Raw genomic sequence first — 25721 nt, 5'->3', positions numbered from 1 at the left:
TAAGTGGCTTCAGTCGTGTCCGACTCTGTGTGACCCCATAGACTGCAGCCCACCAGGCTCCCCTGTCCCTGGGATTCTCCAGGCAAGAACACTAGAGTGGGGGTGCCATTGCCTTCTCCAATGCATAAAAGTGAAAAGTGAAAGTGAAGTCGTTCAGTCGTGTCCAACCCTCAGCGACCCCATGGACTGCAGCCTTCCAGGCTCCTCCGTTCATGGGATAGACAGTAAACCTCTCTCCCCAGTGGTTTCAACCCGATCCTGGCACCCACTCTCCTTGGCTCACCAGGGCCATTGCCCCTCCTTGAAACAATGCCTGTGGCCGGAGGAGTGGGGGACCCTGGCTCACCTGCCTACCTCAGAGCCAGGAGCGGAGAGTCAGGAAGGAGCAGTTTCTGTCGGACAGGAACTCAGAAGCTGAGTGGGCAAAGCCAAGAGCTGTTCAGTCCCTCTGGTCAAGCAGCCCAGACCCAGTGACAGAACTGAGGATGTCTTCTTACTGTTCCCAACTGCCTACCTCTTCCACAATCCCCACCCCCTCACATTGTTTAGGCTCTTGGTTTTGACCTATTGAAAACACATATAATAGCCAGGACATGGAAGCAACCTAGATGTCCATCAGCAGATGAATGGTTAAGAAAACTGTGGTACATATACATGATGGAGTATTACTCAGCCATTAAAAAGAATACATTTGCATCAGTTCTAATGAGGTGGATGAAACTGGAGCCGATTATACAGAGTGAAGTAAGCCAGAAAGAAAAACACCAATACAGTATACTAACACATATATATGGAATTTAGAAAGATGGTAACGATAACCCTGTATGTGAGACAGCAAAAGAGACACAGATGTATAGAACAGTCTTTTGGACTCTGTGGGAGAGGGTGGGATGGTTTGGGAGAATGGCATTGAAACATGTATAATATCAGATAAGAAATGATTTGCCATTCTAGGTTCGATGCATGGTGCAGAATGCTTGGGGTCTGGTGCACTGGGATGACCCAGAGGGATGGTATGGGGAGGGTGGGAGGGGGGTTCGGGTTTGGGAACACGTGTACACCCGTGGTGGATTCATGTTGATGTGTGGCAAAACCAATGCAATATTGTAAAGTAAAAAAAAAATAATAATAAATAAATAAAAAGAAAAAAAACAAACCACATGATGATTAAGACAGTTGGAAAAATTTGAACATTGTCTTAGTTTGGAGTCCCCCCGCAAGTGGATGCTGAGACTGGAATCAGGGTGTGAGATGTTTACCAGGAAGCACAGTGAGGGCTGCAGAGTGACACAGCCGGGGAGGAATGTCAGTGCAGGCTGAGTTAGGAGGCAGGCTCCTGCTATGGGCCATGAGGGCTCAGCTGCATTGGGCCCCCCTTAGTGACTGCACACAGCACACTCAGCAGGGTCCCTTCAAGGGGCAAGGAGGCTTGGGCGCCTAGTGACTGAGTCCTGTCCCTCAGTGGTTGAGGGTTGCTCCTGGGGCTTAACTGCCTGGCACTTGAGCTTGCCACCTTATGGGAAAAACAGTCGTGCAGCACTAGCCTGCCCTCAGATGGACATGCAGGTGCTGGAGCTGGAGTGTGAGTGTGTAACTAAGGGTGTGCCCCGCTGTAGCTGCAACTGACTTCCAGGGAGGAGGGCCAGGAGAGACGGGACGTATGCTGGCAGCATCTGCTACAAAGCTAGACTGGGCATTACTAAGAAATTTTAAAAAATTTTGCTAGGCATCTTAATGACATTGTAATGAACATAGGAGTATGCTCTTAGTTTTGAAAGAAATGTGAAGAATTTAAGTGTGAAAGATAGTGATATTTGTAATTTAAAATATTTTAGCAAAAAAAATAAGCAAATAGTACAAAATGTTAGCAGTTGTTCAGTCTAGATGACAGTTATATATCTGTGGGTATTAATGATACCATCTCTACCTTTTGGTAAGTTTATAAATGTTCATAATCAAATATAAGACCCAGGGTGACACTAGGAAGTCTGTGTTTGGTGGTTGGGTGGTGGCTGCTTCTCCCTGTCCCTGGCTAGAGTTCTTGCCTTTCCTCTAACCCGTGTGCAGTGGCTCAGATGGTAAAGAATCTGCCTGCAATGCAGGAGACCTGGGTTCAGTCCCTAGGTTGGGAAGATCCCCTGGAGAAGGGAATGGCTATCCACTCCAGTATTCTTGCCTGGAGAATTCCATGGACAGAGGAGCCTGGCGGGCTAGAGTCCATTGGGTTGCAAAGAGTCGGACACGACTAAGTGACTAACACTTCCACTTTTTCACTTGCGGAACTGTCAGGGCCTCAGTTTCTCTGCATGTAAGGGAAGGACAGGTTTGTTCCAGATTCCTGCCATGCTCAGAGGATCTATGGATCAGTGAACAGTTTCTGAAGTGCAGTGAAAATTCTAGAGTATCAATAGAAAGAGCTTTAGAACTCCCAGTCTACTCACCCCTACCACCCTCCCCACTGAACCTTGGGTTGGGGGATGTTGGGCCACTTCTGAGCTACTCAAAGACTCAGCCTTTGACTTGGAAAATGAATCCACTAAGTGTTCAGCTACCGCCTCTTTTTTTTCCAGGCCTGACACTGGACTTCTGGGCCTCAGCGTGATTGAAACCTGGGGAGAAGGGCCAGTACAGGGAGGAAAGCAAGGTCCTGGACCTCATGCAAAGAAAAGTGTCCCAGAAGCACATGCACATATATATTCTTGCTAGATGGTTAAGTTTTTACCATAAATGATATTGAATTGTGTCAAATGAGTTAATGTATTTTTTGAGATAATCATATGATTTCACAGATGTTGGGATATCAAACTAACTTTTTATTCCTAGATAAATCCCTGAGTCATAGTGTATTGTTCTTTTTGTATGTCACTGAATGCAGTTTGCTCATATTTTAAGTGTTTTTGCTCTATGAAGAGTATTGATCTGTAGGTTTCTATTTTACTATTTTTTTTTCTGGTTTTGACTTCAAGATAAGTTGGCTTCATGAGTCGTGAAGGGTTTTCTCTTTCTGTTTTCTGAAGGAGTTTGATAGATTTGGTATTTTTTTAAATAACTTAAAAATTTCTAATTTTTTAAAATAGAATTTACCAGGAAAACTTTTGGAACGGATACTTTCTTTGTAGGAAAATTATGACTATAAATTCAGTTTGCTTGGGAGATATAGGATTATTCAGTCTTTCCATTTCTTCTTGAATGAGTTTTGGTAGCTTATACCCTTCAAGAAATTTATGTATTTTCTCTAAGCCCTTGAATTTATGGTGTAAAATTGTTTATACTGTTCATTTTTACCATACCCCTTTGTCTTTAAGTGATATTCCTTTTTATGGAATCTACTTTACTTGATATCAGTGTAGTCAATAGAACTTTCTTTTCCAAAATTAAAACAATGATTTTGTTACTTTTTATTGAGCTATATTGACAATAGAGCATTTTTTTTACTGCTACCTTTAAAAAACTGAAATATAATCTACCCACATTAGTTCCAGGTGTACAACATAGTGACTTGGTACTTATACACATTATGACATATAATGATCATCACAATAAGCCCAGTTACCACCTGTCATCATGCAAAGTTATTGCAGTATCATTGACTTTATGGCCATGCTGAATGGAACCTTCTTAAAACTGGTGTTTGGGTGGTACATTTCACTTTATCCTTTATTTTTAAACTGTCTATATCTGTGTATTTAAGTGTGTATCTTATAGACAGTGTGTATTTTGGTCTTGCTTTTTAAAATCTAGTTTGTCAGTCTTGGGCCTTTGAATTGGAATGGTCATTGGTAGATTGGGTTCAAATACATCATCTTGCTATTTATTTTCTATTTTTTCCATTTGTTCTTTGTTTCACTTTTTTCCATGTTTTGTTTTGTAGTCAGTGCTATACTTTTTAGAATTCCATTCTACCTTCTCTGTAAGCTTATTTGCTATAGCTGTTTTACGTTTTTAGTGATTGCTTTAGAATTCATAATATACATGTTTAACTTATCAAAGTCTGTTGCTGCTGCTGCTAAGTCACTTCAGTCGTGTCTGACTCTGTGCGACCCCATAGACGGCACCCCACCAGGCTCCCCCATCCCTGGGATTCTCCAGGCAAGAACACTGGAGTGGGTTGCCATTTCCTTCTCCAATGCATGAAAGTGAAAAGTGAAAGGGAAGTCGCTCAGTTGTATCAAAGTCTACTTTCTATTAATATAATACCACTTTATGTATGATGTAAAAACCTTCCAACAATGTAATTCCTTTTCCCTTCCTGTCCTTTGTGCTAGTGTTGTTATATATTCTATTTACACACACATTGCAAACTCCATAGTATACTGCTATTTTTATATTAGGTAGTCAGCTACATTTAAAAATAGTGAATGAAAACTGTACCTTTTAATCTACCCACATATTTAGCATTGCCAATACGCTTCATTTGCTTCTGTAGACCTGATTTCTGTCTGATATTTTAGCTGGAAGAATTTTAGTTAATAATTCTTAAAATTCATGTCTGCTAGTGATAATCATTTCTCTAAGTTTTTATTTATCTGAAAGTTCTCTATTTTGTCCTTACTTTTGAAGGATATTATCACTTGATATAGAATTCTAGGTTGATAGTCATTTCCCCTTCCTCTTTATCCATCAGATATTGTTCCATTGTCTTCTGGCTTGCATAGTTTCTCTTGAGTAGTCTTTGTAATTTTTAGTTAAGTTTCCCTATAAGCAATATAGGGAAACTTTTTTCTCTGACTAAAGATTTTCTCTTTAACATTGGTTTTCATTAACTTGATTGTGATGTGCCTTGATGTGATTTTCTTTGCATTTATCCTACCTTGGGGTTTGTTGAATTTTTTGGATATGTCAACTTATTATTTTAATAAAATTATAAAAACCTTTCAGCTGTTACTCCTTCAAATAAGTTTTGTGTTCTTTTTCTTTGGGGCCTCTAAATTATACATTCAGCAGACCACTTAATACTAGAGTGATACCCACTCCAAATATTCTGACTTAAATGGTCAGAGTAGAGGCATTAGTATTTAAAAACATTTTCCTAGTTAGTGCTAATGTGCACCCATGGTTGAAAGCCATGGACCTCATCCAACCTTCCCAAGTTAGAGCAGAGGCCACTGAAGCAAAGGACGGTTAGAAGTAAATGTAGGGGAGGCCTTCCCTGGTGGCTCAGTGTATAGAATCCATCAGCCAATGCAGGAGACGCAGTTTCAATCCCTGGTCTGGGAATATCCCACATGCTGAGGGGCAGCTAAGCTCATGCACCACAGCTATGGAGCCTATGCTCTAGAGACTTTGAACCACAACTATTAAGCCCATGTGCAGCAGCTACTGAAACCCATGCCCTAGAGCCTGTGCCCCACAACAGGAAAAGCCACTGCAAAGAGAGGCCCACACACTGCAACCACAGTGTAGCCCCTGCTCTCTGCAACTAGGGAAAGCTTGTGCAGCAACAAAGACCCAGCGTAGCCATAAATAAATCAATAGATAAAATGTAAAAAAATGTTAACATTTATTAAGGAAAAAAAGAAGTCAGTGTAGGTGGGATCACAGTTTGTTGCAAAGTGAAAGTGAAGTCGCTCAGTCGTGTCCGACTCTTTGCGACCTGTGGACTGTAGCCCACCAAGCTCCTCCGTCCATGGGATTCTCCAGGCAAGAATACTGGAGTGGGTTGCCATTTCCTCCTACCTAAAACAAAATATAGGATATGTACCTTATATTCTCTCAGAGACTGTCTCTCGGCATCGAAGTATTTGCAGCTGTGGCTGGAGGTCTGCAGTGAATTTGAATGCAAGATATACATCCTCAAAACGTAGTATCTAAGGCCAACCTATTAGCTATACAAAACTATGGATTTCTGCAGTCCTAAAATCATTTAAATCAGCCTATTACTACAATAGTGCCAACATATAGACATGATGTGAGCCATTGATGGGTTTGATCAAGTTGATGACAATTCGGCTGTTTAACAGACTTCAACACTCTGGAGAACCCCAGGGCTTATTCTGTCGATGCTCCTATAAATTCCATCTCCAGGTTTACGTCAGCAAGGGTGTTTTCAGCTTGGTTTCAGTCATTCTATGCATTAAAAAAATAGTACTTTCACTGAACCAGCAGGAGGCAAATGTTACCTAGATTTTGGTATTGAGTAGCATTCTTAGATTTATTGATTCATGTTCCAAATTTCAGAGATTCTAGGATTCCTTGGTGAGATCCTTAGGTGAGAACTTTTTCCCCATCTTCTATATCCTTTCTCTCCCTCCCCCTCCCCCTCCTCTTTCTCTCTCTCTCTCCCTCTCCTTCCCTCTTTTTATTCTCTCTCTTTTAAAAATTAACCCCAGGTTGGTCACACCTGCAGTGGTAGGACCCCTCTGCCTGGGGACTACATTGCAAGATAACAGGGAATTGGATTACCCCGGGGATCTTTTCCTGCTTTGACATTTTTCTAATTCCATAACGCCCCTAGATGACTCTTGGCCATTACCCAGGTTCGGATTCTAGGCTGATAATGACAGCCAGATGATTCCCTTCTCTGCTCCACTCTCCATAGCGCCCTGTTAGCTTTTGCTTGGGCCTTGACCTGCTGTTTAGCTTAGACGAACCCACTCATCAAGCTGGCATTTTGCAGGTGGTTGAAGACAGATGCAGAAAGTGAAAATAAAAAGTGATGGTTAACACTTACGAAGTGTGTAGAACTGTTTTAAGTGCTTGATGCTCAGAGCCAGACTACAGACAGGCGCTAAACACTACCCTCATTTTATATAGGAGGAGACTTCATCTCAGAGGGACTAAGTAACTTTGGAAAGAATACAATAGATAAGTAACAGACCTGGAGTTTGTACGGATGTAGTTCTTAAACTTACATGCTTGTTCTTAACCACTATCTGGCTGTCACAGGACAGCCCTGTGTTTGGATTAGGTAGGTGGCATCTAAATGCCATGCTTTGAAGGACCACATGGCATTGCCCTTGGTGCTCGCTCATATGCCCATAACCTCCTCTGTGAGCTCCTGCATTTGGGTAAAGGCATCACTTACAGTTTCTGCATTCAGATGGACTCAGAATGAATGCATTCAGGTTGAATCTTGGTGCCTGTACTTTCCTGTTTGTGGCCTTGGACCTCAGCTTTGTATCTAAAATGGGGCTGCTAATACCTCCTTCAGAGAGTCATTATGAAGATTCAGTGAAATTTTATTTGTGAAACACCTGGCACAGAGGACCCACCACTTTTTAAGGGATGGATTCATAGGAGGAAACACTGTGATCTGCTGGTTGGCATCAGTGAACAGCTCCAGAGAATGGAATATAGGCAGGTATTTTAACTTTTTACTTGAAATACAAATTTTTACATATGGTACAGAGAGTTTCTGTGTACCCTCCTAGCTTTTCCTAATGCTAGCATCAGAGAAGGCAATGGCACCCCACTCCAGTACTCTTGCCTGGAAAATCCCATGGATGGAGGAGCCTGGTGGGCTGCAGTCGATGGGGTCGCTAAGAGTCGGACACGACTGAGCAGCTTCCCTTTCAGTTTTCACTTTCATGCATTGGAGAAGGAAATGGCAACCCACTCCGGTGTTCTCGCCTGGAGAATCCCAGGGACAGAGGAGCCTGGTAGGAGGCCGTCTATGGGGTTGCACAGAGTCGGACACGACTGAAGCGACTTAGCAGCACTTAGCAGCAGCAGTACTAGACCGTAGACTTCCCTCGGATGTCACTGTTTCCTTCGTTCGTGTGCTTCCTCTGTTCCAGGATTCCTTCCAGGATTCCATCCAGGATCCCATGTCGTGTTAGTTGTCACATCTGCTTAGTCCCTTCCAATCTGTGGTTGTGCCTTAGTCTGCCTTGCTGTTCATGATCTTGACCTTCCAGAAGGGTACTGAGCAGTTATTTTGTAGGATGGGCCTCAATTTGTATTTGTCTGATCTTCCCCCTCAAGATTAGGTTGAGGATATACATTTTCTGGGCAAGAATACCACATATGTGATGCACCTTTCTTAATGCATCATATCAGGGACCACACGATGTCAATATGTCCCTTTATTATCACACAGTGATGGTGGAATTGGCTGGGTTTCCCCACTGCAGGTTACTGCATGTGTTTTGCCCTTTGTATTGATAAACATCTTGGAAGGGGGTACTTTGAGGCAATTCAAATATTCTATTTCTCCTCAAATTTTTATCTGTGAATTTTAGCATCTTATCTATAATAATTACTACTGTGGTGTTGTAAAGGTGAAAATGTAAATTTCCCTCATCCAGTCTACATTTATTAATTGAAATTCTTCCATCAGAAACAGCTGCCTCCATTTCCTTATTTATTTAGTGATTTATTTATAACCTTGTGGATATTTACTTGATAAGTGAGTTTTAATTTGATATTCTCATTTTTTACTTTGATTGCTCACAGTGTCCCCGCCTTGGCCCTTGCAAGTCATTTCCTCTGTCCTTTGGATCTGTGGGCAGGGTTTATGAAAGCCCAGAGTTCCCCTTGAGGCAGCGAAAGCCGGGCTCTGGGAAGGAGCACCTTGAAGGGGAGTAGAAGTGAAGGGGGAGATGGTGGTGCTTGACACCCCTTCCCCACACAGAATCTGCTTTCCTAAGACCCATTCAATTCTGGAAATTCAGTGGGCAGTGCTATTTCCCTGCTTCATTCTAGAGCTGAGCAAATGAAGGCTTCGGGAAGGGAAGGGGCTGCTGAGTGGCGTGCAAGCCGGGTGGGTGGGGTGGGAGGGGTGGCCTGAGCCCCATGTCCCTGGCATCCCAGCCTGGCCCTCAGGCCCGCATGCAGTGCCAGGTGCAGGGCAGCCTGTTTCAGGAACTGGGCAACCATGGGCTGGCGGGGGGGCGGGGGAGTGGGCTTCATCAGCAGAAGCTCAGGAAACAGGAGGCTTCTGGTGCACAAGTCTCTCCAGGAAGCCCTGGGGCTGTTGGCTTTGCTCCCTCTTCTTTCTGCCCAGCTGAAAGGGAGGGGTTTTGGTGCCAAATCCCCAGCTCCGGGCTCAGTGGGGGCCTCTAATCCCCTCCTGGCTCAGGAATATGGTTCAGCCAGGCCTGCTCACTCGCTGGAGGTGCCCTCAGAGAGGATTCGTGCAGGCTTGGGAACAGGGCACCTTGCAGCCCCAGGCCCAGCCAGGGCAGGGCTGGAGGGCTGGCCGCAGAGCGTGGGAAACAGGCATAGGTACTGGAGCTGACAGTACGTTCTGTGAGTCAAGGGCTGCATTAACAGAGGTCCAGTGGGCAGAAGGAGGGAGATGACAGGCCCGTGTGCTGCATGAGACCTGCCTCTAGCAACTTCGCTATCTGAGCTCTTCTGGCCCTTGGTATCTGCACAAGCGCCAGACCCTGGGCTGTATGGAGACAAAGCACATCCAGCGAAAATAGATGAGCCTCCTTTCAGTCCTGGAAGCACATGCAGAAAGCAGAGGTTGTGGGCTCTGCTGGTCCTTTCTCGTCTACAAGGAGTTTCTTTTTTAACGAGGTGAACAGCACAGGGGGTGGGGGATCTCCATTAGACAGATGCTGCAACTGAGGCCTGAGAAGAGGGTTGTGGTTTATCTGGGGAGCTCAGATGATTCCAGGAGGAATCAGGCTTTCCCATTCTCAGCCTATCCCATGGTACCATCCTGTCTTTGAGGCCTGTTCTCCCACATCTGACTATCTGCATCCATGGTGAGCAGTGCCTAAGGCTCAGGAGATGCTTAGGAAAGTCCTCTGAGCATCCCCTATGCTTCTGCAGGTGGACTGTGATCTCAGGTGGGTTGGGAAGAGCAGCCGCCCTTCCCCCTTGAGACCCGTCAGGATCAACCAGGGAGATGACTGGGTGGAGTGTGTGCACGCATGCATGCGCATGTCTGCTGGGCGAGGAAGTGGCATGTGCTTGGAGGAGCCTGCGGAGCAGCACTTGGCTGGATCCCCACCCTTGCCTGGCTCTGCTTTCATACTTCCTTCCCCTGCAGGCCTAGGGAGGCCACGCTGCACAGATGGCCATCTGGCTGGCACTTTAGGACACGGCCCAGTGCTCACTCCCAACCGTCTCCTCCCTTCCTTCTCTGCTTCACTGGCTCCATGGACTCTGAAAGGAGTGCTGGACAAGGATGGAGAGGCAGTGGGGGTGACGAGCAGAGGGCTTACGTACAGGATTGACCCATAGCGGAGCTCTCCACCCTCACCATGATTAGACTCTCTTTGAAGAGAACCCGTGTCTGTGCTGCCCCAGTCCTGAGGCCTGGGAGGCAGCAGGGTCACAGGATGAGGGTATGCTGTGATGCTGTTCCTAGTGGGAAAACTTACTCATGTGAGCATCCTACATGGTTCCATAAATACCACTGCCAAGAGCCAGTCAGGGGGACTGCAATTCAGCCCATCCATCCATCCATTACCTCATTTATTCCATAAGCCTTTTCTGATGTTTACAGCATGCTAGAACCTGTTCTAGGCCCTGGCAGGACCCCTATCACTAATTCAAGGTGGATAAAGAGCCGTTGGATTTGTTTAGAACCCACGTATGGTTCCAGAGTTTTAAGAACTGACTACTGGGGAGGATGGGGATGCTTACTCTCAGGCATCATTATAGTGACCTGCAGAGGTTTGAGGTCAGAGGATACAGGAAGGGAGGCAGGTAAGAAGTGCTAGGAAGGAGGTAAGAGCTTGGGGTGGGGCCAGAGTTCTGGGCCTGGATCCGGTGCCTTATACACTGTGTCCTGGCATGGTTGTCAGATTTAATATAAAGAAAAATGGAAAACAAAAATGGGACTCCCAAGTAAATGTATCTGTCAGACAAGCAGCAAAAATTATTTAGGATGAGTTTGTTCCTTGCAGTATTTGGGGCAGACATATACTAAATTATTACTTGTTCCTTGTCTGAAATTAAGACTTAACTGGGCACCCTGTGTTTCATCTGGCAGTCCTGTGGTCTGGGCAAGGGAGTGGTAGATCCTCTCCAGGCATATGTTGCTTCTTCAGCATCATGAAGGTAAAGGGGTGGAGCAGTGAGAGCCGAGGACGCCCCACCTCCAAGGAGGGCAGACTCTGCCCTTGGTCCAATGCTGCCTAGTGGGCAGGATGGACGCCTTCAGAGTCTATGGACAAAAGTCTAGGTGTTTGATGAGTCAGACCTGCTCTAGCGGAACCCCCGTTTTCATCTCACCCTGATGCAATAGGTGAGCTGAGCAAACCATGGGCTGTCATTACATGAGACAGCCCACATAGGGAGAGTCCCCCATCCTCAGAGGTTCTGCTACAGAGAGGTCCTGGACTGTTTGCCTCGCTCAGTGTTTTTCCTGATTCTAGTCCAACTCTGCACTTAACTGCTGCAGAAGGAGGCCAGAGAGGGAAAGAGGACCGCCGTGGCCACACAGCATGCATTGGGGAGCCAGAGGAATCCCTCCCGCCGCCTGACACACTGCCCTAAGCAGCCTGGGAAAACACGCTCCTGGCCTGGCACAGCCTGAGCATGTTATCTTTGTGGCTGCAGGGCTTCTGCCCAAGAAGGCCTAACAGGGTCTGGGGGGCTCTGCCCAAAAGGTGAGTGACACATTTGTCTGAAGCCCGTCTGGCCTGGAGCGTTGCTAACCGCTTTGAGCATGAACAATTCCATATGTCCAACGGCTGATTAGCTGCACAGAGATGAGGAGGCGGAAAGATCATGAATAAAGAGTCCACATTAACCAAAGATCCAGCGATAGAGGCCCAGCTGAAAGAAATTAAAAAGACTATTTTCAAACACTGCCCTCCGATTGGGGAATTTTTCTAGCTGCTAGTGCGTGTGTTACAAATTTCAGACACTCACATATTGACAAAAACAAACAAATAAACAAAAGTTGAAATGCAGGAAGCCTCCTGGGTCTGTTGGAAAGCTCAGCGATGTCTGCCCCACCCCAGGCTCCTGCTTTGGCTTTATTTATTTATTTTTTAATGCAACCAACAATAATATCTGACAGCAAATTCTTCCCCAGTCTGGATGGTTTTCACCCATTGTTCCTCTGGAAAAATGTCTCTTTAAGCGTCTGCCTGTTGGTGATCGTTAGGCGGAAGGAGCCTAGCAGAGCTTCCTTTATTTATTTATGTCCCTTTTGCTGAATTCTGATGAAGCGCAGGAAGGCAGGCAGCAGATATCTGACTTCTCAGGAAGATGGGGGGCCCTGGCTCCAGATTGGGGAGCGTGTGCAGGTTGTCAGGACAGACGCAGAGTCCCTCTTTACAGCAAGCTAGGGCTGCAGCGGGGTCCTCCAGCTCCCCCGGGATGGTCTCCCTAGTCTTGCTTGGGGTAACCCTGCCCTGTGAGTAGAATGGGGTGGGAGGGGATTAAGGATGAGAGCCTCACTGACATTGGGGTGCAAGGTGGAGCAGGGAGCGTGTGAGAGTAAGTCCAAAAGAAGGTGTTCAGGCTGGTGTAGGTCCTAGAACCACATGCTCTGAAGGTGGATGGTGGGATCCAGAGGCATTTAGCCTAAGGCAATGGTGGGGGAGTAGCTACAGGGGGAGGCGAGCCCCGTTTCATCTTGGCACCTTTGCAGGGCCATCTTGGGGCAAAGGGGAAAGACTGTCCTTAAGGAGTGTATGCCGTGCCAAAGATGGTAAAGAGAGGCCTCTTTCTACGCTCAGATGACGTCACTATCTTCAGAATCAGGTGAAAAGTTGGAAGGGCAGCCCTGTAAATGGGGTGAGATCCCTGTCACTGGACAGGTGACTGGGAGCATGTGAGTGTGTGTTTGTTGTGCATGTAACGTGTGCTGGGTTCTGGGAGGATCCTGGGTATGGCTGGACCCTCCTGAAGACCTCTAGTTGTCCATGTGGGTCTTTGCGCTTTTGTATCTTGAATGGGAGGCTGAGGTGGAGGTCAGGCTGGGTAAGCCTTGAATGACCGGCAGAGCCAGGAGGCAAATCCTTGCTTCCTGTGGGACAAGCTGCTGCCCAGGAAGAGCCTGCTTCATGGAGACGGTATGTGTGTGTATGTTTGGGGTGGGGGGGGCATGTTGAACATGTAGGAGATGGGGCAAGGAATTCCTTTCCAGCCCCAGAGGGGAGACTCAGAGGTCCCCTGTAGAGAAAGTCTGGGGGTTACCTGTCCCCAGGTGATGGGTGAAGTATATGTCCATCTACCCCCTCTCCTCTCCTTGTTCAGCCCACAGTCAGTGGGGCTTTGTCCCTGACACGAGGTGGCCTGGCCAGTGGAAGGCGTTGGAATCTGACAGCCTGGGGCTTGGGGGTGGTTTCTCTATGTATCAGCTGGGGACATGGAGTGAGGGGCCCGCTAGCCTCAGTGCCCACCCCCGCCACACAGCATCAGAGGTTTCACTAGGCTGGGTGTGGGCACTGCTGACTCTGACTTCACCTACTTTGCTTCTTTGCCGCTGTGGGATGGAGTCCCCGCCCCACCTGTGACTGTCCATGCCCCCAAGCCAGGGAAGCTTCTCCGGACAGGCATAGGGTCCCTCTCACTCCTGACAAAGCCTGGAATCTAGCAAGCGGCAGCACAGACTGGAGTTGCTGAATGTCTTCTGAGGCTCTGGGTGGGGCCTGTGGCCCGGCAAGGGCTCCTGAGCGGTGGGGGTGGGGGTGTTTAGTTCCGAGCATCTGTGGCTCGCTTGCCTGGGCCTCAGTGCTCGCTTAGCAGCTGGGGGAGGAGGTGCAGCCCTGTCAACCCGGACCAGGCACACATGAAGCCTCTGGTCTCAGGGAGAAACTTCAGCGTGACTTGTTCTGCTCTGCAGTGTCCTACGGTGGCGTCAGCCTCAGCCACAGCCTCTGCCACGGCAGCTGCCACGTGTTGGACGATTTGTTGTGGACCTCGTGTGTGCTAGCACGTCCAGCTGCTGCCTGCACACACGAGGGAGGGGGTGGTGTGGGGGCACAAACCCCGAGTTCACTCCCCCAGCTCCTCACTGTGCAGGCGGAGAAGGTCTGCCTTCCGTCGAGCAGAGCATCTGTCTCCTTTTAGCTTCGGCACTTTTATCTTGCCTTTGGCCCATGGGCCCCTCTGCTTGGGGAAGGGCCACTAGGGGTTTGAAATCAGGCCCAGCATTCTTCCTGCCCCAGTCCTGCCGCCCTGCTCCCTGATGGCCCTTTTGAAGGGTCCGCACATGCCTCTCCCCATCCCCTTACCTGTCTCTAGCTTCTCTTCCAGGACTTGGCACATGACAAAGGGCCCCATTCCTTGGTGGCAGACCTGTGCTGAAGTCCAGCCATGCCCCAGGATTGCCCAATCCAGGAGGAAACTCACAGTCAGTGTCATTTCCCTGACCCCACTTCCCCATTCCCAGACTACTGTGGAGTGACTCTATTTTTTAGAGTAGGAAGGCACATTTATTTCCTTTCCAGGAAAACCAGGAAGTGATCTTGGAGACACAGAGTGTTCAAGTAACTTGTCGCACAGCACTTGGTAATCAAGCCAGCCTTAGAAACCCAGACTCTGACCTCTGACCCTGGATTTCCTTCCCCAAGAACCTCAGTGGTGACCAGCTGGCTCATCAGGCCGGGAAAGGGCCCATGGTGGACGTGATTGATGACTTAGCGCTGTGTCCATTGTGGGCTGTCCTGGTTGAAAACACAGAAGTTGCCCCTTGACCACTGGGCCTTCTCTGGGCCTTTGTCCACCTGGCAGGGGCCTAAAGTGAATATGGAAATCAGCTTACAGCAGCCCCTGAAGGCCCCGCAGCCAAGCAGAGCTTGTCTGAGAAGGAGAGAAAAAGCAGACACAGCTCCGCAATCCCCCCGCCCAGAGGAAGCCTGGATCACTCAGTGCAGCAGATGTGGGAACCGTCTGAATTGTCAGAAGTGTTTCCAAAGTTGTATCAATCTGGCCTGGTGGCCTGGGGACTGGCAGAGGCACCTGCGGGAGGGGCCGGCTGTCTCCCCTGGGTTCAAGTGAGGCACGTGGCCCTGTGAGCTCCACGTCCTCTTTCATCATCGCAGCCCCGCGTGGAAGTACTATTTCTTTCTTTCTTTCTTTTTTTTTTTTAAGGAAACCCTTCAGAGCTCTGCCTTTGCGAGAAGCTCTAGAAATAACTTGCTGGGAAACATTTCCGTCTGATCCTTACCACCTACAGAGAAAATGATCCATACGTCAAGCAGTTTGGCATCCGGAGCAGCTCAGAGGGCAGTGTGGTGTGTAGGATGCAGGGTGCCTAGGGCTTGGTAGCTCCTGGGTGCTGACCACCTACTGCCGAGTGACCTTAGGAGAGCTTGGCCCCCCCGGGCCTTGAGGGACTTGCTGGTAAATGAGGCTGGTCACGTGTGAATTTGTCCTCAAGGAGGTCTAGCAGGGACATAGCATGGCTGGTTCTTGGATCCCAGGCAGAGTGAAGCATCAGCCCTGGGGGGCTTCTGGGAGCAGACTCCTCTCATTTCCTCCTGTTGCCAATCCATGTGTTCTCTTGAACTTGGGGGTCTTGTATTAGGAGGGAAAGCCAGTGATGTGCTAAGTCAAGCTAGCACCCTTATTGCTAAGCTGGGAAAACCGAGGCCCTCAGTGTTGGGGAAGGGTGGTATGTGTCTACGCCCAAGGCTACAGAAAGGGAAGTGGCCGAGTCGGGCCTGATCAGTGCATTTCCTGGACTCTGCCTGTGAGAGTGCTAGGCCTGGGGATGGCCATAGGAGTCCAGAATGTTTTGCCTCCTTGGTCTGCCCTCTGCATTTCCCTATAAGACTGACCAGAGCGCTGGGGTCAGCCGGACATCAGAGAGGGGGCTCCCAGGGGTCTCCTGGAACCTGGGAGAGGAGGAAGAAACCCAGCTCTGTCTATCTAGTTTGTGGCATGGCTCAGGTGTCATTACTTCCTGGGCTTTACCTGCCTCATCTGTGAAATGGGGGCATGGCTTCGACCTCCTAGGTCTGTTGTGTTGATCGATCATTCATTGAATAGGTTGGAGAGGGGTCGTCTAGTGCCAAATGCTGCTCCAGAAAGGGGAGCGGGTGTGATCGGCTGAGGATCTGCTTTCTCTGTCCTCAGGAAGCCCTCTCTCTCGTGGAGTAGGCAGCCAAAAGACAAGCAAAAGAGGAATAAACAGGACCTGCTCGCGTCGAGATCATGGTACAACAGAGCAGTGTCAGCCCCGGTGGATTGCCTGGGGTGGGGTAGGAGCCCTTTGGGGAGGTGGGAAGCAGGGGTGTACAGTGCATCCTTAGAATCTGCAGGCACCAAGGTCCTGAGGCAGGAGTGAGGCCAGCAGCTGGTGTCCTGTGGGAGGAGGGAGGGATGGGGTGGAGAAGTAGCGGGGTGTGAGGGCTGAGCTGGCCCGGCCAGCAGTGTGTGCTCAGAGGTGCTCAGGCCGGATCTGACACCAAGGACACTAAGGGGGGGCCTTCGTGTGTGACCCACACCTGGCAAGCCCAGGTAGGAGTCTGACAGCACAGGCTGACATGTGGCCTCTCTCAGAGCACAGAGGTCCAGGCTAGGCCTGGAGGGAAGATGGGAGCTGCTGATTGAGCGTTTCTGGGGGCCTGAAAGGTCTCAGTCTGCTTCTGGTGGATGGAGGGAGGGATTAGGGAGGATAGAGCAGAGCTGGTGGGGCTCAATGATAGGGGAGGAGAATTGTTGCCGTCAGCTTTTCTTGGAGCTCCTTGGACACAACAGGCGTTCTGGGGGTAGGGGGACCACCATGTCCCAGGAGGTGACATTGCAAAGGGAAGAGAGAAACCTACAGAGCAGAGCTGCTTGTTTGGATCAGCAGTTCTGAAAGTCTGCTCCGCTGAGCACCCATTCCCTACCTGGGGCAAGAGCCATGACCTAGCTGAGCAACCACTGAGATCGCCTTCCTAACACATCCCCCTCCCTCTTTCTTTATCAGGGTTTGCTGCTGCTGCTGGGTAGTCCCTAAGTTGTGCGCAACTCTTTGTAACCCTGTGGATTGTAGTCTGCCAGGTTCCTCTGTGGAATTTCCCAGGCAAGAATACAGGAGCAGGTTGCCATTTTCTTCCCTAGGAGATCTTCCCGACCCAGGGATTGAACCTGTATCTCCTGCTTGGCAGGTGGATTCTTTACCACTGACCCACTTGGGAGGGCCTTATCAGGGTTTGCACCAATATAAACCTTTCATGGGTTTCGGATGGGGCAGGTTCAAGCCTCAGCCTCTGTCACAAGGAGTAACCATGATAAGTCTAAGCTGCTGCTGCTGAGTCGCTTCAGTCATGTCCAACTCTGTGCAACCCCATAGACGGCAGCCCACCAGGCTCCCCCATCCCTGGGATTCTCCAGGCAAGAGCACTGGAGTGGGTTGCCATTGCCTTCTCCAATGCATGAAAGTGAAAAGTGAAAGGGAAGTCTCTCAGTCGTATCCGACTCTTAGTGACCCCATGGACTGCAGCCTACCAGGCTCCTCCATCCATAGGATTTCCCAGGCAAGAGTACTGGAGTGGGGTGCCATTGCCTTCTCCAAAGTCTAAGCTACAAGTTCGCAAACTTTGTTCACATGCCCTTTGTCTCAGTGATTTTCTTTTTCACAGTGTCCCTGCTTAGCTTGGCTCAAACAATTTAATATTATATTTATGCTGGAACAGATTAGCCAAACGCACAAACAATCTGTGTGTGCTTAGTCGCTCAGTTGCGTCCGACTCTTTGTGACCCCCATGGACTATAGCCCACCAGGCTCCTCTGTCCATGGGATTTTCCAGGCAAGAATATTGGAGTGGGTTGCCATTTCCTTCTCCAGGAGATCTTCCTGATCCAGAGAGCAAACCCGCATCTCCTGCGTTGGCAGGTGGAATTTTTTTTTTAAACCAATACACCATCTGGGAGGCACCAAAACCAATATACATGCATGAAAAGAAAAATTAATCATGTAAATTTATTTTTAAATGACCACAGTTAGGTGCTGGGGGGATAGGTGCACCTGTTGGGCACTGTACAACGTCTCAAACTTTGAATCTGGCTTGGATATCACCACGCTCCTTTTCCATGCCACGTTGTTTTCATTCAGGGCTTGAATGCTATCATAGCAACCACCAAAAACTGCTTCTCAAGGCTGTGCCTTCACCAGTGGAATGCAGTGTGTGTTCATGTGGAGACTGTGAAGTAGTTGAACTGGTGGCTCATGTGGTGGCCAGTATCACTGTGTTTCCCTTAAAAATTTAAAATTTCCTGCAGCACCCCTGAATTTTTTTTTCAAAGTGTTCTGCGGTGCCGCAGCCCGCAGTTTGGGAACAGTGGCTCTAAAGCAACCAGCCATTGGTTTGGGCGGGAGCACGTGTCACGACTCTGGCCAATGAAAGGAGAAGGAAGGTCTTGGCAGGTTTGCGGGAAAGGTTTGCTGCTGCTGCTGCTGCTAAGTCGCTTCAGTCGTGTCCGACTCTCTCCGACCCCATAGACGGCAGCCCACCAGGCTCCCCCATCCCTGGGATTCTCCAGGCAAGAGTACTGGAGTGGGGTGCCATTGCCTTCTCCAATGCATGAAAGTAAAAAGTGAAAGTGAAAACACTCAGTCATGTCTGACTCTTAGCGACCCCATGGACTGCAGCCTACCAGGCTCCTCTGTCTATGGGATTTTCCAGGCAAGAGTACTGGAGTGGGGTGCCATTGCCTTCTCCAGGGAAAGGCTTACCTTTCTCATAAACACACTTGGAAGGAAACGTCTCCCTCCGCTGCTGGCGGGTGTAGTGTCTGCCCCCTGGGAGTTCTGGACTTGCACCTGTTCTCTTGGTCCTGTGAGGGGAGCTACCCCAAGGAGAACACTCTGAGGATGGCAGAGGGGGAAGATGGAGGGGCTCTGGCTTTGGGACATTGCTTGGTGCTCACTTCTGGGTAGCCTAGTGCATGAGCGATTACCTTCCCAGAGAGTTTAACCTGTTTACAATTGGATATCCTATCACCTGCAGCCAGAAAGCTTCCTTCCTGATACCCAGTGGAAGATGCTTGGAAAACACTGTCCTTTTTCTCCTCTGCTTGGGGTCACTTATCAAAGTGTGTGATAAATCCCACGATTCTCTGCTTGCTTTTGTTCAGCATAGTTTGCCAGCTTTACTTGACCGAGGACACTTTCCCCCCATATACCTAATTTCCATCTATAGGAAGCTTGTGTGCCAAGAAACACACTTTTCAAAGGAATGCCTCAGACCCCTCCTCATAGCCTCACAGCCCCGCCCATCCCGGAAGCCCTTACACACAGACTCCCACCTGAGAGGCAGCCAGGACCCACATGTGTTTTCTGTTCAATGAGGGAGGCTAAATGAAGCCAGATGTACCTGGGCAGCCCACAGGCTGAAGCAGCAGTGACTTCACGTCCTAGCTATGCGGGGATTAGTTTGCCAGGAAGCTCCCAAGGAGGGGTGGGGACTCGCCGCCAGTCTAATGTATTCAGCAGAAATGCCCCCGTGGACTGTGCATGACTGCTGGTGTATGAGTGCCGTGTCCGTGACTGCCGTTGGCCGGACCGCTGTGCCCCCGACCTCTGTAGGCGTGCCGTCTGTGTCTGTGACTGCTGTGTGCATGAGGACGGTGTCTGTGACCACGGTGTCTGTTGGCACTGTGTGCGTGACTGCTGTCCCATGACCCCTGCAGCCTTGCCCATAATCACAGGGGCTGTGACTGCTCTACATCTTCTGTGCCCGTGATTGCTGTGTGCACAGTCAGATCCTCTGGCCCTCCCCCCGACAACAAGGTCCCACTCTTGCTCTCATTCCCCCTGCTCAGCCCTCTGGGGCCCCTGGCCCAGCAGTAGGAGGACTCTGCTGACCACTAGGTGTGCGGCTCAGGCCGTTCCCTCCCCACGCTGGGGCCCAGAGATGATCCAGTGCAGTGGTTTTTAAAAAGCATCCCCTGGGACCTTTGGGGTTCAGAGGGAGCCCCCCAGGGAGTGTGCCCCTGATTCAAGCAGAACAGCTCTCTATTTAGCTTTTTGGTCCACTGGGTTCCCATGTAGGAGTTCATTGGGAGAAAGGCTTTGTGGCAGGAAAAAAAAAGTCTGAAAGTGCTGATGTTTTCCAGCCCTACATTCTGCAGAGGAGGGGACTGGGGCCTCTCCTCCCAGCACTGCTCTGAGATCCCTGGAGAGAGAACCAGACCAGAGCGGAAGGGGCTGAGTCACGGCGGGGGAGTGCGGAACAGCCTGCCCAGGGGCTGTGGTTCATTCTCCCTGTTGGCTTTGCCTGCTGTGACCCAGGAGAAAACGTCCTGGAAATAGTCAGCGATGCGGCCAGGAGCCATACAAAGCGTGCTTCTCCAACTCTGGGTTGGGTCGTTGTTGAGGAACCAGGAGGCAGGCAGCCCGCCTGGCACGGGCAGTTTGCTCTGTCTGCTCTGGCAAGTGCAGAGCCGCTTCAGCCACCCACCCTGGGCAAGGCACCTTTGCACAAGAGCTCGGCTCTCGCTCCTCCTAGCTGCGCAAGCTGGGTCTCAGCCTGGCCGTTGGTATGGATTTAGCACTGGGCACTTCAGAGAGGGATGTGCAGGACCACTGCTCCAACAGGCGTGGTGGGCACAGTGCTTGGGACCCACGGTACTCTCACGCACTCATAAAAATGCTCAAATTTCTTTTAAAATCAGAAGAAAAGAAAAACTTTTAGGTTGAAGAAAATCTTTTAGTATATCATATTGATATATGATATCTTTGTATCAGTGCATTGTAAAATAGTATAATAACATCTATTATTAATATATTAATACTAATTACATACAAGCATATGTAATTAATGAGCTTCCCTTGTGGCTCAGTGGTAAAGAATCTGCCTGCCATTGCAGGCAACACAGTTTCAATTCCTGGGTTGGTAAGATCCCCTGGAGAAGGGAATGGCTCCATGGGGTTGCAAAAGAGTCAGACATGACTTAGCAACTAAACAACAACAACAAATATAATTAAGATTAATACATTTATTGTATATATAAATATAGAGATATATATTTCCATAGGAAGGGGCCTACAAAGAGAAATAAATTATCATGAAATCACGGTATATCCATGGGTGACTGAGAGTGGCCTTCAGATCCTGCACTAGTTGCTAAAATGGCCAAAACACGCAGTGCAGATACCGCTGACTAGGTGGCTTAAGTGACAGGAATCTCTTTCCTCCCACTTTGGGAGGCCGGGAGTCTGAGCTCAAGGTGTCGGCACAGTGGGTTCCTTACAAAGCCTCTCTCCCTGGCCTGCAGACGGCTGCCTTCTCCTCCCTGCGTCCTCACGTGGCCTTCCCTGTGGCCTCTCTGTCCTTGTCATCTCTTCTTATAAGGACATCAGTTATTCTGGTTAGGACTGGGGCCCACCCTGATGACCACATTTTAGCTAATTTATCTCTTTAAAGATCCATCTGCAAACATGGTCCCTTATGAAGTACTGGGGATTAGGACTTCAACTCTAAATGTGCTCAGCTGTGCCCGACTCCTTGTGACCCCAAGGACTGTGGCCCTGCAGGCTCCTCTGTCTATGGGGATTCTCCAGGCAAGAAAACTAAATGTAAGGGGGAACACAGTCAGTCCTTAACAGTCTTCTCACTTGCGCTCATGCTCTTTTCCTTGCTACGGCCTTCCTTCCTTCCTTCCCTGCCACCTCCCTCCCTCTGTCCCTCCTTTCCTTGCTCTTACTCTCTTTCATAAAGAGAAGGGTTCTCAGAATTTAGAGGGAAAGATACAAACCACCCACAAGTGACCAAGGGGGTGGTTTCCTTTGATGTGAGTGTGGCGTTGGCTTATGCACTGTTTTTTCCCTACATGTTGGATCACCTTTAACATTTTCGTTATATTTTATTTTTATACATTTGATCTATGTGATATTATAATTTAAAATAAATGTATATTTGGTCTTTGTCAAAAAAGAGAAGGGCTCTTGGTAAAACACGCCCTGCTTAAGAGACATCTGCTGTCACGTGGAGCCCTTCCTTGTCGCCGGTTCTCTCTGCAGGCTGTGGGTCCCGGGGCTCTCCAGTGCTGGACTCTGGGCGGGTTGAAGCTGCTTGAAGGGGTACAGAGGGCACATAGGTGCCATAGGGTGGACTCTGGTGCTTCCTCTACCATTGGATGCCAGTATTTGGTCCAACTCCACTCATGGTGTACAGTGTTAGAATGCTGGATTACTGGGAGATGGTCATGAATGCTCAGTGTCCACTTACATGGGCTTTCTCTCCCTCAACAAGACCCTGATATTAGAGAAGCCCTCCTCAGCCGCTCCAGTGTCCACCCCATCCTAGCCATTGGGGTAGATGGTTGGAGGGGTCTTGATATTAAAATGGCTCTGTTTCCTTAGGGTTGAAAAGAAGAGGATCCAAACAAGTCTTAGTCCCCTGAATGCTGGGAATCCTTGATGTTTTAACTAGGATTTTATCATGAAAGGGGAAATGGAAATACAGGGCGAGGACCCCTAGCCACGCCTGTTTCAGGGTCATAGGAGAGAGCTGCTCTGCTGCCCTTGAAAAGTTAGTGTTACTTTCAAGGGCTTCCCTGGTGGCTCAGATGGTAAAGAATCCACCTATAATGCAGGAGACCTGGATTCTGTTCCTAGGTTGGGAAGAGCCCCTGGAGAAGGGAGTAGCAACTCACTGCAGTGTTCTTGCCTGGAGAATTCCATGGACAGTGGAGCCTGGTGGGCTACAGTCCAGGGAATCACAAAGAATCGGACACGGCTGAGCGACTAACACTTTCAAGTGTGGGTGTTTATGTGAACTTTGTGAAACTGGCCTTTATTTTTAAATGGGTCTTCCCGATGTTAATCTAACAATGAGGAAGAAGAGAAAGAGAAGGACGAGGAGGAGGAGGGGAAGGGGAGGGAGCCGTGGAGGCAGGACCAGGCAGTGCTGGGTCTCTGAGCTGGATTCCCTTTTGTTCTGCCCTGCGATGTGGTGGCTTTGTCTCCTCTGGGATCTTCAGTCCTGACAGGAGTGCCAGCGTGTCTCAGTGGTTTTGCCCCCCTGGATGTGCTCCGACACGCTGGTGGGTCTTATGATCTAATGTCAGATTCAGGACATGGGCTGCAGTCATTCTAGAGCCAGTACCAATCTGGGCCAGGACCCAGCCGGAGAGCAGGTGGCATAGGAGGAGAGGAGCTGGTGCCTTCTATCGGGCACCCCACTCTGCCTGGTCTCTGTCAGTGGGCAAAGAGCCTGGCTGGGGGACTTAAGGTCTAAGGTTCAGCTCCTCCACTGAGAATCACTTCATATGGGGCTTGGGGAGATCTCTTCCCTCAATGGATCTCAGACTCCCCATCTTCTAAATGAGGGAGGCAGGTCTGATGTGTCTATTGGTGCCCTCTAGGTACCAGCCATGGGGGGAGGAGCTGAGGATGCACAGACAGGAAGATGAGCCCACAGCCTTCCTGCAGGCAGGTAACCTGCTGCAAACCAGGCACGTTCACTTACTCATTTTCCCTCCTGAAATATATTTCTTTTATATTTTTCTCATTATGAAAGCAGTTCATGCTTATTATTTAAAAGATATATACCGAAACCTCAGCTAAGGAAAACAAAGGCAGAAATGATCCCCATAAATCTCACCTGCCCAGAGACAGCCAATGTTCGTGCTGTGGTATATATTCTTCCACACCATTTCCTGTGACTATGGACATGCATACTTAAATGCAGACCAACACAGGATCCTATATACTGTTTATCTTGCTCACAACCACTCTGTGAGTTGGTTAGTGTCTTTATTTTCACCTTAGAGATGGAGAAATAGAGATTCAAAGAAGTGGGGTCACTTTCTCAAGGTCATAGAACTGTGATGCACCAGCTGGCCAGGTTGATAGCGAGTCCGCAGCTCTTTCTCAAACATCAATGTCTAGGAGGGGGCCAGGCAGGGAACTACACTCTGGAAAGGGGAGAGCTGGGTGTATCTGAACGTGGCAATGCCCGTCATAGGATATGAAGAAGAGGGATGGAAAGAAGAGATGAGTCAGTGGAGTGATTGAAGGGAGGGGCGGGAGAATGAGGAGAGAGGCAATCGAATGAAAGGAGAAATGAAGGCGTGCGTGAGCCAGTGACTGACTGACCGAATGGATAATGGATGTGTGGCCTGAAGGATGGAGCCCAGAGTGGGTGAGAGGTGAGTGGATGGGCAGAAGTGAGAATGGAGAAGCAGAGGAGGGAGGGCATTGCGTCTCATTTGCTTTGGAAGGGCAGCAAGCAAAGTTTCTCCCCTTTCCTTCCCCTTAACCACTTCCAGTCCGGCTGCATTTATCCCGAAAATCTCACTGACTGGCCCCTTGGGTGGCCGCTGCAAAAGCATCCTTTCCAGGGCTGGAGCACAGGGCAGAGAGGGACTGCCCTTCCTTCTCTCTGATGGCAGCACGCAGCGTTGAACAACCTTGCAAATCGTAGTCTGAGGCTGATGACGTCTGTGCCTGCACCCTGCAGAGAGGGATGAAGGCTGCTTCCTTGCTGTGGGCCCCCTTGTGTGCCCCAGAAATACCCTTTCCCCACTACTATCTCTGGGATGCTCAGAATCCACTGGGGAGGATTGCCATGTGGCTTAAGACTTGTCCTCTAAGAAGTCTTCTTTTAAAAGAAGGAAGCCTGTAAATAATCCTGCTCCCAGCCACTGCAGGGCAATCATGTGTGGGGCATGTGTGGGCCGCCGGGGAAAGACCCAGTCTGAGCCCTTGAGGAGGAACCTGGGCATGGCTGCAGGGGAGTTACAGGATGACCTTGGGCAAGCTCCTTCCTCCTTCTTTGGACCTCCGTTTCGCCACCAGTAAAAGGGAAGGAATTTGGACAAATCGTATTTTATTCAAGAGTGGACAAGAGTTGTTGGTGGCGGCGGTGGTGTTTAGTCATTCAGTTACGACCAACTGTTTGTGACCCCATGGACTGTAGCGCAACAGTCTCTCTGTCCATGGGATTTCCCAGGCAGGAATACTGGAGTGGGTTGCCATTTCCTTCTCCAGGGCATCTTCCCAACCCAGGGATTGAACCTGCATCTCCTGCATTGGCAGGCGGGTTCTTTACCTCTGAGCCACCTGGGCATGAGATACTGGAAGATTAATATGGTTAATTGGTTTGATGGCTACAGGGGAGCTGTGTGGCATGACTTTTGTCCTCCTACGCAGGAAGTAGCCCTGCCTCGGAGATTTTGAGGTTGGTCTCTTGGTGGATTAAGCCCAACTGCCAGCTCTAGTAGAAAGGATTGGTGAGAATCACTTGGATCCTGTCTGTGGATGCTCTCACCTGGGTTTGCTGCTGGACAGGAAGTGAGCAGTGCCAAGGCTGGACCCAGAGCAGGAAGCAGGGGTGAGCATGGGTCCCTGTGCGTCCTCACTTTGGAAGTGTGCCTGGAACACACAACTCAGCACGTCCTGGGGGAATCTGCCAGGCCTGAGGAGCCCAGAGCTGCAGGCTCACTGCCTTTTCTACAGACTCACTACTCAAGTACAAAATACTTCCAGAAAAGGTCATGAATAGCCAGTGTCCCCCTCGATGGGATCTCGGAGTGAATGCATCCATGTAGCCAGTTCTGGGATCCAGAAACAGAGTGCGTCCAGCATCCCAGGACCTCGGTGCTCCTTCATTTCTGGCTTCTGTCTCAGTGTGAAACTGGGGGCTGTAACTCAGTTGTTGGGTCTGGTTGTACTCGGCTCCTTCCCACTGTTGTTGGTGCCCCCTTGTATGTCACTGTCATTTAGGGCTTAGGCTGATGTCAGTGGCCCACGGTCTACCTGTCTCCTGTACGGCAATGCCTTGCTGGTCTGTAGATGTATTCTTCTGCCTCTTACCTCTGACTACATCCTCAGGCTTACAGGAGGCCTGAGCATGATCTATCACGGGCAGCAAAACTGTTAGAGGGAGGAGACAAAGGCCAGAACCATGAGCCTGATACACTAAAAC

Source organism: Budorcas taxicolor, chromosome 5 (genome assembly GCF_023091745.1).
Source record: "Budorcas taxicolor isolate Tak-1 chromosome 5, Takin1.1, whole genome shotgun sequence".
NCBI lineage: Eukaryota > Metazoa > Chordata > Mammalia > Artiodactyla > Bovidae > Budorcas > Budorcas taxicolor.
Note: the sequence above shows the minus strand (reverse complement) of the source record.